Source organism: Crocodylus porosus, unplaced genomic scaffold (genome assembly GCF_001723895.1).
Source record: "Crocodylus porosus isolate Cpor-Errol unplaced genomic scaffold, CroPor_comp1, whole genome shotgun sequence".
NCBI classification, from domain to species: domain Eukaryota; kingdom Metazoa; phylum Chordata; order Crocodylia; family Crocodylidae; genus Crocodylus; species Crocodylus porosus.
Genome location: NW_017728906.1, coordinates 63,680,097 through 63,697,948, shown reverse-complemented (window position 1 = coordinate 63,697,948; position 17,852 = coordinate 63,680,097). Strand labels below are relative to the sequence as shown.

The following is a 17,852-nucleotide window of genomic DNA, read 5'->3' as shown; positions in this document are numbered from 1 at the left end:
GCTGTTTAATTTAAGGACTTACTAAATTTTTTATAATAGTATCCATCCTGCATGTTTTCTCTGTGCCCTGATAAAACATTCAGTGATTTCCTAGCCTTTCCCTCGCTCTGTTTTCCCTTTTGCACTATGATGTGCTATTTAGCTGCCATATGCAATGACCTTTGTTATGTCACTTCCCTAGCCCTTTTGCCCAAGAAATTGCATATACAACTTTATTCTCAAAACCTCAATCTGGACTCTTCTTTTTTAAATTAGTTCAAATATGATCAAATAAGTCTTAAGTCTGTTGTAGATAACCTTGAGAGCGATCCTACTTTCAGCTGTCTCCTCCATTGTTTTGTCCAAGGCAGGACAACTTGGTTCTGTGAACTGGATTTTCTCCAATCTGAGAAGACCTGGAAAATGATTCATATTCATTTCTTCTCCTACATATACTGCATATATTATACATATACTGTACAGGATATGGATAAAAACGTAGTAAGGGGTAGCAGTAGTGCAAGCCTTAACAACGTTCTCAGGAAGAAGATAGGGTAATCAGGTACCTGAAATGTTTATATACTAATGTGAGAAGCAAAGGAAATAAACAGGAAGACTTGGTGGTCTTAGAACATTTGAAGTATTATGATATACAGGAAACCCTCACTATTTGCGGTTTCAAATATTCGCAAATGGCAAACCCGCTTCTTAAATGCACTTAAAGGAGCTCTTCAGGAGCTGTACACTTGCTGCTGCCAGGCTCCTGCCGCTGTGCTCCCACTGTCGCTGGAGCAGTTGTGCCTCTCCTTCCCCCCCCCAGTCGCTGGGGGCACTAAGTTCATGAACACAGTGTCTTATTCATGTATTTCACCGTTTGTGGGGGCTACAAGAACATATCCCCTGCAAATGGTGGGTGTTACCTGTAATTGGAATTACAGATACATGGTGGGATAGTTCCCATGACTGGAATATGGCCATGGATGGGAGAAAAGGAAGCGTTTCCCTGTATATAAAGGTGATGTACATGGGTTTGCAGGTACAGTACAAAGTGGAAAGTAGGTTAGTTGATAGCCTCTGGGTAAGGGCCAGAGGGAAAATCAGAGAAGGGGTTCCAGAGTGGGTGTCTTCTACGGGCCACCAAACCAGGAGGAGGAGCTGGACAAGGCCTTATTTAAACAACTGCAGGACTTGATTCTTATGGGGGACTTTAATTATTGGGATATAGTCTGGGTGGGAAACACAGCATGCACAAGCAGACCAGTGAATTCTTGGTGTGCTGAGGATGAGTTTTTGATGCAGATGGTGGACAGGCCATCCAGGGGGGAAGCTATTCTTAACTTGCTGCTCATACACAGAAAGGAATTAATTGAGAATGTAAATATGGCAGGTACCTTTGGTGGCAGTGGCCATGAAATGATAAAGAGTTCAAGTTCCTAAGGGGAGAAAGGAAAGAGAGCAACAGAATAGAGACAGTGGACTGCAGAAAAGCAGACTTGAGCAAACTTGGGGAGCTGGTGGACAGGATCCCCTGAGAGACAAGTCTGAGAGGGGGCGTCCGGGAGAGCCCATTGTATTTAAAGAAGGCCCTTTTCAGGGCACAGGAGCAAGCTATCCTGATGTGATGGAATGGGAAGTACAACAGGAGATCTGCCTGGTTAGACGACAATCCCTTCAATAAACTAAGACTGAAAAAGGAAACATACCAAAAGTGGAAACTTGATCATAGTACTAGGGAAGAGTGTAAGTATCACACAGGCATGCAGGGAGACAATTAGGAAGGCCAGGGCATGATTTGAGATGTGACTGGCAAGGGACATAAAAGGCAATAAAAAATAGGTTCTAGAAGAATGTCAAGAGGAAGAGAAACTCTAGGTCTCATATGGAAGGCAGAAGGTAATCTAGTTATAATCTAGTTATGGATGATGCGGAGAAGGTTGAAGTATGTAATGCTTTTTTTTACATAAATCTTTACAAACAGGGGCAGCTACCAGATGATGAGTGCAGCTGGCAGCAGATGAAGGGAAGGAGCCAAACAGCCAAGAGTAATAGCCAGACAGGTTAGGTATTTGTAACAAAAGGCACTAACCCAGGAGAGGGGAGGAGGGGTGACTGTGATGCCCCCTAGTGGCCACTCAGCCCCGGTTTGGTTTCCTCTGCTAAGGGTATCTCCCCACTCTCATCTGCCATGACTTGATGTTGAGTTTTGTATATGAGGGAGGATGACTCGGGTTCCTGAACTAGATCCCCCTGGTCTATGGGATAGCTAACATTTGGGCATTCAGATGGGTTTGTTGGGACTCAGCCCTTCCAGCCTCAGTCCTTCCGGCCTTAGTCCCATTTTCTCTCGGCTGAGTCCCATGGCCTAGGCCCACTGCACTGGACCTAGCTTTTGGTTCCCAGCCTTGTCTTGGCCTGCTGCAGTCTTTGTCTGCCCTGGTCTGGGCTCCAGGCTTCCCTCCCACCGCACCCTGTTCTGCACCTGCTACTTTCCCATGACACCTTGAACCTGCCCCCAGGAGTGCTCAGAGCTGATACATACCCTTTGGGCACCAGTAGAACCTCCAAACCACCCCTTTAGTCCCAAACCCAAGCCATTGGTCAGTAAACCATAACCAAAAGAAAACCCCCCGGGCTATAACCAAAACTCTTTCCTCCTGGGTAACAATGAAATGAAAAAATAATATACTAACCCTTTGGCCCACATGAACAGCTCGCCCTCCTCCAGAGGAAGGCAGGCGAGCACACAAGGCAGCCACCTCCTGGGTTAAGCCCTCCTACGGGCTGTCACCTGCAGGGCTTGTGTTTATAGGGCTGTCTGGCCCCTCTCCCTCTAGGTCACCTGCCTCCTTGGGCTTTCACAGGGGATCCCTGTCCTGGCAGCTCTGTCCCGGGCTCCTTGCTGCTGCTGGCTCTGGTGGTAAGTGCTTATTCCAGTTTTATCCCCCTTTTTTGGATCTGCACCTTGGCTTGTCTGACCAGCCGGCCCCCTGGGCTCTGCCCTCCTTTTACCAGTAATGGGGTCGGGGCCCTGTTACAGGATTACTTAGAGAAGCTAGATGCTTATACTGAAGGAATTGGCTGAAGTAATTTCAGAGCTATTGGCTATCTTATTTGAGGTCCCAAATGATTGGAAAAGGGTGCTGTATAGGGAAGAATGGAAGAACAAGGGAAGGAGGAAGATCTGGAGAATTACAGACTTGTCAGTCTGATCTTGACCTGGAAAGATCATGGAACAGGTCTTCAAGGAATTGAGGGAAAGGACGTGCTTGGGGGAAAATAAAGTACTCAGGGACAGCCAACATGGATTCACCAAGAGCAAGTTGTACCTTACCAACCTGATTTCCTTCTATGATAAGATGACAGTTCTGTGGATGGAGGGATTGCAGCAAACTTGGTATACTTGGAATTTAGCAAGGCTTTGGACACCATCTTCCATGACATTCTCATTAAGCAAAGTAAACGCAGACCAGATGAAAGTACTGTAAGGTCGATACACAAGTGGTTAGATCATCATGCTCAATGAATAGTTCTAAATGTCTGTGCTAGATTGGGAGGAAGTATCAGGAATCCTGGATATGATATTGTTTAATACCTTCGTTAATGATTCAGATAATGGGATCAAGTGCACACTTAACAAATTTGTGGAGTTGCATACATTATGGAAGGAGGGCTATGATCCAGAATGACCTAGATAGACTGGAAAAATGGTCCACAGTCGAGCAGATGCAGTTCAACAGGGACAAGTGCAAAGTCCTACACTTAGAATGAAATAATTGCATGCATAAATACAGACTGGCTAGGCTTCAGGACTGCAGAGAAGGACCTGGGGGTACAGTAGACCGTAAGTTGAATGAGTCAACAGTGTTTCCTTATTGCAAAAAAGAACAGCTATCTACTGGGTTGTATTAATAGGAGTACCACCCTTAAATCAAGGGGAGTGATTATTCTGCTCTATTTAGCACTAGTGAGGCCTCACCTGGATTACCATGTCCAGTCTTGGGCCCCAAACGTCAAGAAGGATGTGGACAGATTGGAAAGAGTCCAGCAGAGAGTAACAAAAATGATTAGTGGCCCAGGAAGCATGATTTATGATGAAATGATGAAAGACCTAAGATTATTTAGTCTAGAATAGAGAAAACCTATGGGTGGTATGATACCAGTCTTCAAATACCTGAAGGGTGATTATAGAGAGGATGGAGATGGGCTTTTCTCTGTGGCTGTTTGGGGCAGGACTAGGAACAATGGACTGAAGCAGCAGCTGAGGAAATTTAGGTTGGAGATTAGGAGGAACTTTCTGCCTCTAAGGATGGTCAAGCACCAGAACAGGCTATCTAGAGAAGTAGAGCTGGCTAGACGGACACTTGGCTGGGATGTTTTTTCCGGAGGTGATACTACCTTGAGCAGGGGACTGAAGCAGGTGACCTTTTGAGGTCATCCCTACTTTCTCATTATCCTATGATCCTACAGTCTGGTAGTTAAATTAGGACCACGTCTGCTTTTAGTTTTGTCTCCATTTTGTCTCAACAACCTTGGTTAAGCCAATGACTTATCAATCTTCATGGTTCCTATAAAAATCCCAGATTTCGTAACAGGGGAATTTACAGTGCTAGTGATTTACTGCTGAAGTTTCTTGAGCTACAGTAGTCCCCATTTATGAAGTAGCTGCTCCTGTTCATTGTTAACACAAGTCAAACACATCATCATGAATGATAAGATGGTTCACAGCTCCCTCCTGTAGTGTCTTCCATTACAAACTGTTTTTTGTAAAATCATGTGTCATAGGTGTCTGAAGCAGTTATGCTGTTATTACACTGTATAGCTGCTACTGTATTGCTCTACTTTAACTGCTAATTCTTCATTTGTGCCAACATGGATAAAATACTAGAATGGAAAATATTAATAGCTTCTTTTTCTTCTAATAGTTGTTTTCTTCCTTTCTGGTCCTCTTCCCTTTCCCCAACCCAAACCAGTAAATCAGACACTTAGAATATATTATTTTTGTCAGATTATTGGATGCCAGTGTTGTTTATATAATGCTATGTTACATGTGCAGCCGTTTTCAGAAAAATAGACAAGAAAAATTGACAAAGAAAATTGTCAAGAAAATAGACAAGAAAAATTGACAGAAGCAAAAGATGAGGTATCTGGAAGTGATGTAAAAAGCCAAAGAATGAATTCTGAAGTGAAGATGTATTTCATTTAGATTGCATTGGTCTTTTTGGATTTGTTGTCTATTTTGTTTTCCTCCCCAGATTTCTTTGAAGAGAAGATAATTTTATAGGGCCTTGGGATGCAATGTCATGATAAAACTGGAAAAAAAGAAAGGATGTTTATGGAAACTGGAGAGGTATTCTAATGTGCAGAGTAGCAAGGAAGGTGATTTAGAAATGAGAACCAGAGAAAGGAGGATTTGGGAGGCGTGGGTAGGTTTGGTAAAAGGCTGAGAACTGAGAACTCTTGAACTCAGTTTCTGTTGCATAGTTTTCTCTGATTTGAGTCATTTAGATCCTGATTCTGAGCTGTGCTGACCATAATGCCAAAAAACATTTCCTTCATTCTATAGTAGCTGGATCATTGAGTTTCTTTTACCACGTACTCAGTGCCATGAGTTGGAAGGATTATAAATCATCTCATTAGTTCCTTTCTTTCGTTACTCCATTCCTTCCATTTACTTGGGCTTTTTAGGTCCAGTAAGTTGTTCCTTGATGACCTCTATGTGTGACCCATACCAAATCTCCTGACCATAATAGATGAGCGTGACAAAGGAGGCTAGGCGAGCTGGATTCTAACCTGCAGTTCCGTAGGGGAGCACTTAAGCAGGCTTGGCGTGGACAAACTTTACTGTAAACAGTCGTTGTAAATACTACCCCAAGTGGGACATCCATATGCCCTTTTCATCCCAGGGGCAGATGGCAGTCCAGGCCTGACAGCGGGCCACAGAGACTGTTCTTTGTTCAGTTCCCCATGACGTAATATTTTGTTGTATTGGGTGAGCTTTGTCCCCAGGTTAAGACTATAGTTTTGCAACTTTTGTTGTAAGTGTGGCTGACTGGACTTGGCAAGAATGAGTGAGGCTCCGAGACAGCTCAGGAGGGAAAGAGGGTCCCAGAGTGGATAGGGGAAAGCCCCAGGAAGGACTGAAAGTAAAGGACTGCTCCCAGGGAGGATCAAGTAAAGTCTGAGACAGCACTGTGGGAGCTGGAATGGCACAATAAAGACTATTTTGGAACAGAGTCTGCTGTACTACTTGGGATATCTGCACTCTGACCCGTCCTCTTTAAAAGAAGAAAATATCCCCTCCTTCCTGGGGGCTGACCCAAAAAAAGGAGCTCTCAGGAGTGCAGTATAGGTCACCAGGGAAGTCAAGGACTGAGAAGATCCAGGGTCACAAAGCCAGAGGCTTACCCCTTGTGAAGCTATGCTAGGGCTGGCTTCAGGGAGTCCTCTCAGGAGAGGGAGACTAAATAAGGCTGCTTCTTTGGTGGGAGTCCCAAGAAAGAGCTTTCCCGTTCCTCACAAAAAGGGTCAGTTTGATCCTTTTTTGACAGTGAGTAGTTGGCAATTTGATTAATCAAATGTTGGTAAGGGCAACCACGAGGTTTTGCCCAGGTTGGTGAGGCACATCTGACTAACCTGATGTCTATGGTAAGCCTTAGGGCACTGTATGCAGAGTGGTTTTATGTAAGGGTGTGATGAGTTCAGATGATGGTGTTGATGTCTGATCAGTCTTTCTGTACTGTGCTTGACTTCTCATGCCACTTTGTGTCAGGTAAAACAACACTGGCAAACCCAAAATGCCTCCAGTTCCTATCAATCAGTGTTCAGAAATGCCCATCCCTCAATCCATATAGTAGCACAGGTGAGGCCCAGATCTGGTAGACTCTGACATCTGTGCAAGATTGTAGCTTACTTTGTTCCCATGCCCATCAAAAGAAATCTATTGCATAGTTTCACCGGTGGTTTTCAACCTTTTTTAGACTTGAGGCACTCCTTGATGGACTCCAGGCACCCCTGGAAAATTACAAGCTCGTTGTTTTCAGTCATTTTTTTGCCTGATAAAGTCTTATTGTTTGGCATGGTTCCTGAGCTCTGCCGGCCTGTTCTAAAATCCAGTCTATGGCCCAGTGGACTACTACTGAGACCTTCTGAAATAACTCACGGATTGTGATGATAGTTGTTTCATGGTTACACTTTAGCAGCACTTGTAGTATAGCATCATGTTTAGCAGGTCTGTTAAACCTGAGCTGCTCACTTATTTTTTATTTGAGTGAGGGAGCATTTGGGTGGTGGATGTGTTTTATCATATACTGAAGTTTAAGCCTTGATCTGAGGCAAGGGGTATGATATGCCTGGTGGCAGTCTGAAGGCAGAGGACATGGTATTCAGTCAGTCATAGGATCCAGTCAATATTTCTTTTTGTGGATGCACAAAGTATGTCATCTTCTGTTAGGGTCTTCAGTGAAAAGTCCTGGTCATTCCTAGGGTGACTGATGGAGCTCTTCTCCCTGCCCACCATGACTACCTGGCAATCTCCTTTTATCAAAGCTTCCAGACTCAAATAAAGCCAGAATCTGGACTTTGGATAATAGAAAATCATTCTTGTTTCTCACTATCAGTAGGAAGTTGGGTGAAATGTGTCAACCTCTCTGCCTGATGAAGAGGGACATATTCCCCAAGAAGTTTTCTCATGGAATAGGGTCTGGCTGACTTTGAAGAAAGCATGTTTTGTTATCAGAGGGAAGGTGGAACCTAGACTACAGAAATTAACACTATAGAGTTAGGCGTGCATGGGGAAGCAGGAGGATCAAGAAGGCAAATGGGGGAGGACACAAAGTGTAGTGCACTAGAGGGTGGTGTCCCTATGAAGAAAAATCAACTTTGGGCAACCTTCCTAACATGAGCCCTGCTGTTACAGCAAGACAGCAAAGAATCAAGTGCCTAAACTTTTCTTTTTTTGTTTGCCCTGGGTCCCCTCTCTGACATAACTTCATGGAGAGTTTGATTTCTAAGGTATCTTGTTTGTTATTGGTTAGGATATCTGAATTGTTGTCCCCACTGAGCCAATATTTGTTTAAAGAACACCATTGGAACATGCTGCCCATTTTTTCACATGCTTTGCTTTTTAACCAGAACAGGCTGATAGCCTTTCACTTCCCACCCTGCAGACTATTTGTTCAGGTGGTGCTGGATTATCATTTTCAGACCTCACATTATACTGCTGAGCTTTTTTGCTGTTTTGAATTAAAAGAGTGACGACATGAAAGATTAACTCTTTCCTCATTCTTCCCATACCTCTTCTATTTCCATTCCCTCAAACGAATAACAATAACCATAATAATAATTTTAAAAATCCCAGGGCCCACACAGGAAACACTTCTCACAAGTAGCAATTGTGACTCAGTGTTGTTTTTAATGTCCTGTTAGCCAAGAGCAACAGGAATCAGCCTAAGTGATCTGAAAGCATCTCGGATTTATTAGTAACAAAAACTTTTCATGACTTCATGGCTCCCCCCTCCCTCGGGCTCTTTTTCCTCCCCCCTCACCGATATTCCAGTGAGCTCTTACGGCTTTGCTACACATTCTGCATTCAGCAAACGGTATTTGACAGTTTCGTTCGGATGCACAAAAGGCAGAGGGAAATCTTAAAAGCAGCTGCATTGAAGCATTGGCCTCTGGAGAAAGGTGTTCATTGATGCACATCATAAACATGAGGTGATCTAGAGGTGATCAAGACCTGGAAGGTTAAAGAAAAAAGGTCATCCTCAGCCCCAGACCTTGTAAATCTGAGTGGCATCTTGAAGCTAAAATGGACATATGGAAACACAAAGGATTCCAGCCCTGTGTGTACCTCATTCAACCCAGATTGCAGGAAATTTGGAAGGTTATATTTTAGTCAGTGGTAAGACAAACATAGCTGAGGTTTGGAATGTGACCAGGACCTGGCATAAATGCATCACAGCTCGGAGACTGAGAATAGAGGAAAGTTGGGTTCTTGGTGCCCTTTTGGTTTCAAAGATTGCAAGACCCTCTGACCAGTGGGTCATTTTGCCTGCTATTCTTTGTGGTATGCTAGGGCACTGAAGCATAGAAGCCCATAGCTTTGTTTTCCAGTGTCCTGGGGCACACAGGGAGCTCTCCAAGCACTCTCCCAAACCTCAGCACATTTGCAACTTCTGCCAGAGGGAGTCTGACAAGTGTCAGCACCTGCTGCAAGTTTCATCTGTGGCATTTGCTAAATCATTCCTGCTTTACAACTTAGACCTTAAGAGAAGCAAAGGGCAGAATTCCCTACAAAGTATGCAGTGGAGGCTGACAGGCAGATCTGAATAGTCACCTGATCACTGCTGAGATGTCTTCATGGACTGTGATGAGCCATATATTAAAAACCTAAGCTGGACTGTTGAAGATTACATTTTTTGCAGTGCATTCTGAAAGCTGAATTCTTAACGTGTTGGTGGTTAGCTATACCTGCCAACAAACTGGCAACATCAATACTGCCAACTGCAACCACTTAAAAATCCTGAGACTGGCTTAAAAACCATGAAATATTAAAAATAAGAACATCACTCCAACACTATTAAAAATAAAATGAAGTAGCTGGCTTTCTGTTTGCATTTCTGGTTTCTGAGATGTTAGGGTTTATATCTTCAAGCTTTTCTCTGTAACAAGGGAGGCTAGAAACCTATCTAAAATGAAAAAAGAGATTCTTGTATTTACATGATTCCAAGAGTTGGAAATTTCAGAAAATTTCCCAATTAGAAAACAATGTATGGTCCTGATACGTCTGATCTCAGGACAGAGGTACAGATGTATATTTCTGTTTTAGGCTAAAACAGTAATCAAACTATTTTTATTAAGTCCTGTATAAGCAAGTAATCAAACAAAAGCTGCATTGTATTCTTGATTTGAATCCCTGTATCATGTTTCAGCCCAGTGCAGATGTTTTGTTTAATTGGAATACATTATTACAAATTCTTGCAGTGTTATCATGAATCGTGTAACGGCTGGTATTTTTTCTTAGTCCCACTTCTTATAGTATTGAGACTGTATGGGAATCTTGGGTTGTTATTTTTACAAAAGTTCAGGCAGCCACAGTTACCTGGACTGTAAATATGCAAAAGCCAACCATAAAATTAAAAGGGGTGTGGAGTGAGTTTGTGTGTGTGTGTGTATAGCAAGCAAGCGAGCCCATGAGAAGTGATGATGCACATGCTCACACGTGTGTGTGTGCGCTCACACACACACGGAAATGTTGTGAATATTTGGTGTCTGACATGGATTTTTCAATGGTAAGGGTTATCAATTTTATGACTAATGTAAAAAAAGTACCCTCTCTCTGTTCTTCTTTATATCCCTTCCATAAGGCCTTGGTATAACTTAATATCTATACATACAAATACAACACTGAAGCCCTGATCTGTTTAGTGCTTCTATGTTGATATGTTGCGCTATTGGACAAACATTCTTTCTGACAGTCACACTGAGTCGGGATTTTCCTTTAGTATCAAAATGAGCTGGTTACAACAAGAGATAAAAGCCCAAGTGTGGCCTTATTTTTCAAAAACCACTACAAGGTTCACTGACAAAAGACTTCCTGTAGGTCTTTTCACTGAATAAAGACTTTGGAAGTGGCAGTGGCAGTCCCTTGATGACAGTCTTTCAGTAGTAGGGAAGTCATTGGTGAATCTAGGGATGACTAAAGAGGTGAATCCAAGATCTGGGCATTTGACTGCAGATATGGCATATAATTCCAGAAGGAAGGAGTGAATCCTGGTGATTTCAGGACACAACTCTTTGCCTTTGTCCCTCTTGCCTATTCACTTCCATAGTGAGGCAAGTTTACTCAAAATGCATTGTTATATTTTATGGCACCATTGGGGACGATTTAGTGCTCGAGTCTCCTGGGTGTTGATGTTAATATTACATTTCTTCAGATTGCAGGATTTTTGGTTGTAGCCAGGTTGGTCTCAGGACGTAGGTAGGCAAGATTCTTTGGATAGATGTGATATATTTTATTAAACCACCTGAGTAGTTGGGAAGATGTTCCTTGCAAGATTTTGGGCGCAAACACCCTTGTTCAGGCATAGGGAGTCTCTGCTGTTGTTCTGAGATCTGCATGTCTTCAGATTGGCCTTCAAGGTATCTTTGAATCGCTTGTTTTGCCTACTTCTAAAGCAAATATCATTGACACTTTGAGTATATAGGACCTGTTTCAGGATCCAGTTGTGAGGCGTCCTTATGATATGTTCTGTCCATCAGAGCTGGTGCCATATAAGCATGGCTTCAATGGTGGTGGTGTTTGCTTGAGCCAGAACACTGGCATTCATTCTTTTGTCTTTCCAGCTGATACAGAGGACATTGCTGATGGTAACGTTCCATGGTGCTTCCAATAAATTGTCCAGGTCTCACACCAATACAACAGGGTAGGGATAACAACAGCTTAGTAGATGAGAAGTTTTGGGTCCTGATGTTATGATAATTGAGGACACAATTTCAGAGATGTCCAAAGGCAGCACTACCAGATTTTATTTGGTGTTGAATATTATGTTCTGCGTTTGTGTTTTGGAAAAGGTGACCGCCCAGGTAGAAGAAATGCTCAACAGTGACATCCGTCTAAATGTAATAATGTGAGGGAGTTTTTGCATAAAGAACTAAAAGGCCAAGGTATTATTACATCTCAGTGGTAACTGGGACAGCCAAAGAAAACCAGCCTCTTCCCAGCTGAACACCTAAAAGAATAATCATCAAGAGCTGCCATACCTGGCAGAGAGAGACTTCCCCCAGTTTTCTATAGACATCGTCATGTCTGTATGTACATTTTAATTACAGATTTGTGGAGTGCCGGTATTACTGTGAAGGCAGTCTTAAATCACTTGTGAGATGGGTTTGTACCAAACAGGTCTGAATCCCTTTCAACTTTGGAGAGGATCACATTTAAGTCTGAACTTTCTAGCTGGTACCATTTTATTGAGGGTTTTAGCCAAATCATTTTAACTTGTTTCCTGGTAAAAGTTCTCATGTCTCTCTAAATTGCCTCTCCCTAGTAATTCTACCTTAGGCAAGTCTACCATGGAGCAAGAGGGTGCCTGAATGTTGATCAAATTAACATGTTTCCCCCTTTTACAAATAAAAATTCCTCAGTTTTGCAAAGAACTGAGATGGCCATTTTGACTGCTCCTTGAATAGCTGTGAGGTAACGTGGACATACAGAACTCATCTAAGCTTCTGTGTTCAGTTATTCATGCACAGCATAAAGAAACTGCTTGTAATTTGTACCAGATGGAGGTTTGTGTGTTTAAACAAAGACATGTTCTGGAGAATCCAAAGCAACTGAATACTAGTTCCGACATTAAATCCTAACTTAACAGCAGCACTTACTTACTGACCTGGAGGAAATGAAGCATGCAGTTTTCTGAGTTATATTCCCTATCATGTCTGTTTTCATAAGTGCACATATGTAATATAACACACAGTCTATTTTCACATTCTGTGGAAAGCCTCTCTTTAAAGTGGCACTGCCAAGGTTATTAAATTTTAATGGTGAACAATTAAATGGGTGCCCTTGGTCTGAGAAGACTTCTGTCTTGTTGGTATATGTATGTGTGCACTCACGTTTTAAACCTAAATCTCTGATGCTAAGCAAATGGGTGATACTTCTGCTATCTTGCAAATAGATTTGTTTCTTTACTGCTAGATATTCTGTCTGACTCTAGAGATTAAATGGAGTGTGGTATGCAATAACATGTCAGGGTCTATTGGCAACAGAAAATTAGGGGATCCAAAGCTGTAGTTACATCAGCATTTATAGCATCATCCTGTTGTGCACATCAGGTACCTGGTTTTCTGGTAGGCAACAGTGGGTGCATCTACAAGAGATGTTTACTATGGAGTGGACTGATTAGCTCCATAGTAAACACTTACTGTCTACATGCGCAGCGCTATTAGGCTGCAGGAAACTAATAAACTCCATAGCAGGTTAGTACTTACGCTTGGGCATGAGGGTGTTTCAGTGTGGGGCTGACCCAGTCTCAGGCACATTTGTAACCATGATGCCTGGGAGGAGTAAATTCTGGCATGGCATGCACTGGAGTTTATTGCTTCACCTTAATATGCATGTGTGGATATTCCCAGTAAGTCCACAAAGTAGCATGTGTTACATAAATAAAAATGTAATTTAAAAAATATTAATTTTTCATTGATAAGCACTCAGAAACAAGAACTAACATTTAACATTAACTTTACTTTGTGCATTTGGTTTATGACGCAAACTTTGCTTACCTCTTTCCATACCATTTCCCCAACATTATAAGCTGCTTACAGACATTAAAAAAAAATGCTTTACTTCAAACTCCTTGCATCCCTGTGCTGAGCCCAGCACATGCTCAGAAGTGGCCTCACATTAGTTGGACCTGGCTCACCCAATGTCTGCATAGATCAGGTGCTTCAGCAGGACTTTTATGGTACTTTTATCTAATAAAAGATTGAATCAGCTTTAGAGTAAAAAAAAAAAGCCCTAAAGCACCTGATCTATAGAGATGCTGCATAGCTGAGTCAAAATAATGTGCTGCTTCTTTCGGCAAAGTTTTTTTCCCCCCATGTCTGTCAATACCCATAATGTCTGGGCATACATATCAGCCAGAAATGATACTCTATTATTTAAAATACCAATTTAATCTATAAAATTTGAAGGTAGGTGTCACTTGCAAAATTAAATCTTACGTTTGAACATTTGACAAGACACATTTCTTGAGTTTCCCTATCAAAAAATTTAAACAAACAAAAACCACAAACAAAAATTCTAAGTGTTCAAAGTCCCTGAACTGAAAAAATAGTCAACAGGATGTTCTTAAAATTCCTAGTCCCTTTGCCCTACCCAGAAAGTTCCTGTTCCAGTACAGCATAAATATAAGCTTTGTTTTTATCTTTTTAATTTTCTGTAGAGATAAAGGTCCTTATATGTAGGGGGATAAACTAAAAGCCTGTTCTTGATCATACTTGTAACTACAATGACAGTAGTAGAATGTTGAGGAATTTCTATGTTCATCCTGACCCTTTTATAGATTTTTTTTTTATTATTTGTATTTAGAGAAGAGTTGAAAAGAACAAGTGGCCAAGTTGGCACTTGTGATGGGATTTAAATCGCTATCTTGCTCATGACTGTGTTAAGTGGATCGGGGTCTCTGTTTCCTCAGGGATGCCAAGAAATAGTTCTGACTTACTACCTTTGAGAGAAGGGGGAGGATATAAGCTCCTTAAGGGTATGTGAGTTCATGTCCAAGTTGCAGTACCTGGGCAGCTTGGATCTGCAGTTACATGACATGACATTCTCAGGGGAGAAGACCAAAGAGGACCAAAGAGAAAAAAGGGGTGGACATTACTTTACCCTCCCATGCATAGCCCCACCACATTGCCACCAGGTCCTCCAGTCAGATGCAATTTACGGTTATACATATAACAAGTGCCAGGATGAGGATAAATGTACTTGCTATAAGTAGAGTAATATTAGTTAACATTGTGTTATTGTATGCTGGGGATAGGAAACAAGTGAAAAATACCACCAAGAGACTGTTAACAAAACAATGTGCTTAAAACATTAGAGTTGACAAACAATTTTGGGATAAAATAAAAACTAATCCATACCTTTTAAACAGATCTCAGTAACTCTTAACAGAGTCTGTTCTGAGAATTAAAAAAAAAAAATGTTAAGCTCTCTTCTCTTTCATTACTTTTCATTACCATCTAAGACCTGAAGTAATATGGAAATACTTTGAGAAAGGTATCTTTTTCCCAATCGAACTAGAAGCAGGAAGTCCTAAAACACTGATTCTCAACCAGAGGGCTGCAACACCCTGCAGTGCCTTGAGATGCTTTCAAGTGTGCCACATAATGTTAACAATCTTAGGTGTGCAAACATGATTCACAAAGTAAACCATATATTTCCATTTGGAATCCAAGTATTAAAAACATTCTGACCTGTCTTTTTGAGTTCCTTGCAACAGAAGAATGGCTCTAATATTTTCCTATAGTCAAAAAAGGAGAGAGACCTAAGATCTGGCATTTCCCAGGGGTGCCTTGAGTTTAACAAGATGTACAAGGAATGACTTCTTTCTCTAACAGGAGTATTCTCATTCCTACTCCTTCCTGATTACTTCTCTTGTCTATATAAACTCCAGTAAAACAGTTTTAGATGGAATCTCAGGAAAAGTTTCCTAATGGTAAACTGCCTTGAGAAACCATGGAGCCTCCCTCGTTGGAAGTTCTTGAGAACAGACTGTGTCCACAATGCCTTAGGAATGAAGCATCTGCATCTGTTCCTCTGTATCTTTAAAGGGGGTGGGATAGATGGCCACTTAGGTCCTTTCCTGTACTCTGAATCTTAAGGGCTACGGATAGACATTCACAAAGACTGAGCCTGAAAAGAGCAAAGCCCCACCCAGAAAAGCATCTGGGATTCTGGGGAACTCTGATTTAACTTAAAACAGGAAGGGGTCTGAGACAGACATTGCATAAACTGGTTTGACCTACGTTCAACCAGGTTTATCTCAAACTGGTTTCAGCCATTTTCAAAATGGTTTATGTGCCCTGAATATGTTCTGTTACAGGTTTAAACCAATTTCTGATCACTTAAACTGGTTTATGTGTAATGGTTGTCCCTAGCCTTGCAGTTCTGAGTCTTTTGCACTAGGATAACATTGCACTGTCATTTGAAAGGGTTTAATTTTGTGAAGGATGCAGAAATTTGGATTGTGATCAGTAATTCTGTTCACAAAGGAATATTGCTAGAATATCCATCTCCCCTCCTTCATCTGCCTTGTTAGTGGATTTAGTCCGAACTAGTTGCTTTTCAGATGGAGGAACAGAAGTGAATGGCAGACCAGATGAATGGCATAGGGTTGGTCCTTGCTCTGCCCACTGGCTGCCTCCTACCAGATCTGGCCATGCACTGCTCTAATCTGGCCCCTTACTTCCAGCCTACTGGACCTGACCACATACTTTCATAGATTTGATAGACATTTGGGCTGGAAGGGACCCCAGAGGATCATCGAGTCCAGCTCCCTACCCCAGGGGCAGGAAGTCAGCAGGAATCACAGGATCCCAGCAAGATAAGCATCCAAATGTGTCTTGAAGGCATTCAAAGTGTTTGCTTGAACCGGCGGCAGTCTATTCCAAACCTTGGGGGCTCGTACAGTGAAGAAGTTCTTTCTTACGTCCAGCCTGAACCGATCGCAATGGAGTTTGTGACTGTTTGATCTTGTCATCCCTTGGGGCACTCTGGTAAACAGACATTCCCCCATATCCTGATGAGCACCCCTGCTAAGCTTATAGGTGGCCACCAGATCACCCCGGAGCTTGTGCTTTTCCAGGCTGAAGAGCCCCATGGCTCTCAGCTTCTCATGAAAAAATTTGTTTTCCTGACCTTTGATCATGCATGTGGCTCTCCTCTGCACCCTCTCAAGCTTCTCCACATCCATTTTGAAATGTGAAGCCCAAAACTGGATGCAGTACTCCAGCTGCGGCCTCACCAAGCCGAGTACAAGGGGAGAATGACGTCTCGGGATTTGCTCGAGAAGCATCTGTGGATGCAAGCCAGCGTTTTGCTTGCTTTACTAGCTGCAGCATCACACTGACGGCTCGTGTTCATTTTGTAGTCAGCCATGACCCCCCAAATCCCTTTCATCTCTGGTGCTAACCAGCGTAGCACTGCCAAGCCTATAAGGATGCTGCAGGTTTTTCCTCCCAACGTGGAGAACCTTGTATTTTTTGGTGTTGAACACCATCATGTTCTCATCTGCCCATTTCCTGAGCCTGTCAAGATCTGCCTGGATCACTCTTCTGTCCTCAGGTGTGGATGCTTTACCCCAGAGTTTGGTGTCATCGGCAAACTAGGCCAGTCTGCTTCCAACACCAATGTTCACATCATTGATGAAGATGTTAAATAGTACAGGCCCTAGGACAGAGCCTTGAGGGATCCCACTGGTTACAGCGTGCCAAGACGACTGGCTCCCATTGTCCACTGCCCTCTGGGTCCTACCCCAGAGCCAATTCCCCAGCCAGCAGATAGTGGTGAGGTCAAGGCCATAGTTAGCCAGGTTAGTCAAGAGGTGATCATGGGATACCACATCAAAGGCTTTTTTAAAGTCAAGATATACAACGTCGACCTCTTCCCCCTTGTCCAGGTGATAAGTCACCTGGTCATGAAAGGAAATGAGATTGGTCAAGCAAGACCTGCCTGCAAGAAACCCATGCTGGGTATCCCTCAGGATATTGCTTTCAGTTAGTCTGTTAAGGATGGCCTCTTTGATAATCTTTTCCAAGACCTTCCCCAGGATAGAGGTCAGGCCGATGAGCCTGTAGTTAGCTTGATCTACTTTCCTCCCTTTCTTGAAGATAGGTACCACATTGGCCCTCTTCCAATCATCAGGCACTTCACCAGAGCACCAGGAGTTCTCAAAAATCCATGCCAAGGGCTGAGCCATGATACTCGCCAGCTCCCTGAGTACCCTTGGGTGTAACCCATCAGGGCCAGCTGACTTGAAGGTATCCAGCCTGTCCAGGTGTTCCTTCACGAGGTCAGCTTCAATGGAGGGCAGGGAATCTCCCTCACCCAGGTCTCCCTGACCCACAGTGGGCAGGGGCGTGCGTCCCATGGGACTAGTGAAAAACTGACACAAAGTACCCATTTAGCAAGTTTGCTTTTTTGTGGGCATCAGTTGTCAGTTGCCCCATTTGGTTCAGCAGGGGTCCAATGTTGCCCTTGCTTTTCCTCTGGCTCCCCACATATCTAAAAAAGGACTTTTTGTTGTCCTTGATATTTGTAGCTAGCTGGAGTTCCAAAGCAGCCTTGGCTTTCCTGGTTTGCTCTCTGCAGGTCC

The 17,852-nt window shown here is 42.8% G+C and overlaps 1 long non-coding RNA gene across 1 annotated transcript; it reads left to right on the top strand.

The window, feature by feature from the left end:
- The first annotated feature begins 4,209 nt into the window (after nucleotides 1-4,209).
- LOC109306013 lies at nucleotides 4,210-17,582 on the top strand. Its single transcript, XR_002099810.1, has 3 exons — nucleotides 4,210-4,318; nucleotides 15,250-15,254; nucleotides 17,571-17,582. It is a non-coding gene; the product is annotated as an uncharacterized LOC109306013 (long non-coding RNA).
- The last annotated feature ends 270 nt before the right edge of the window (nucleotides 17,583-17,852 follow it).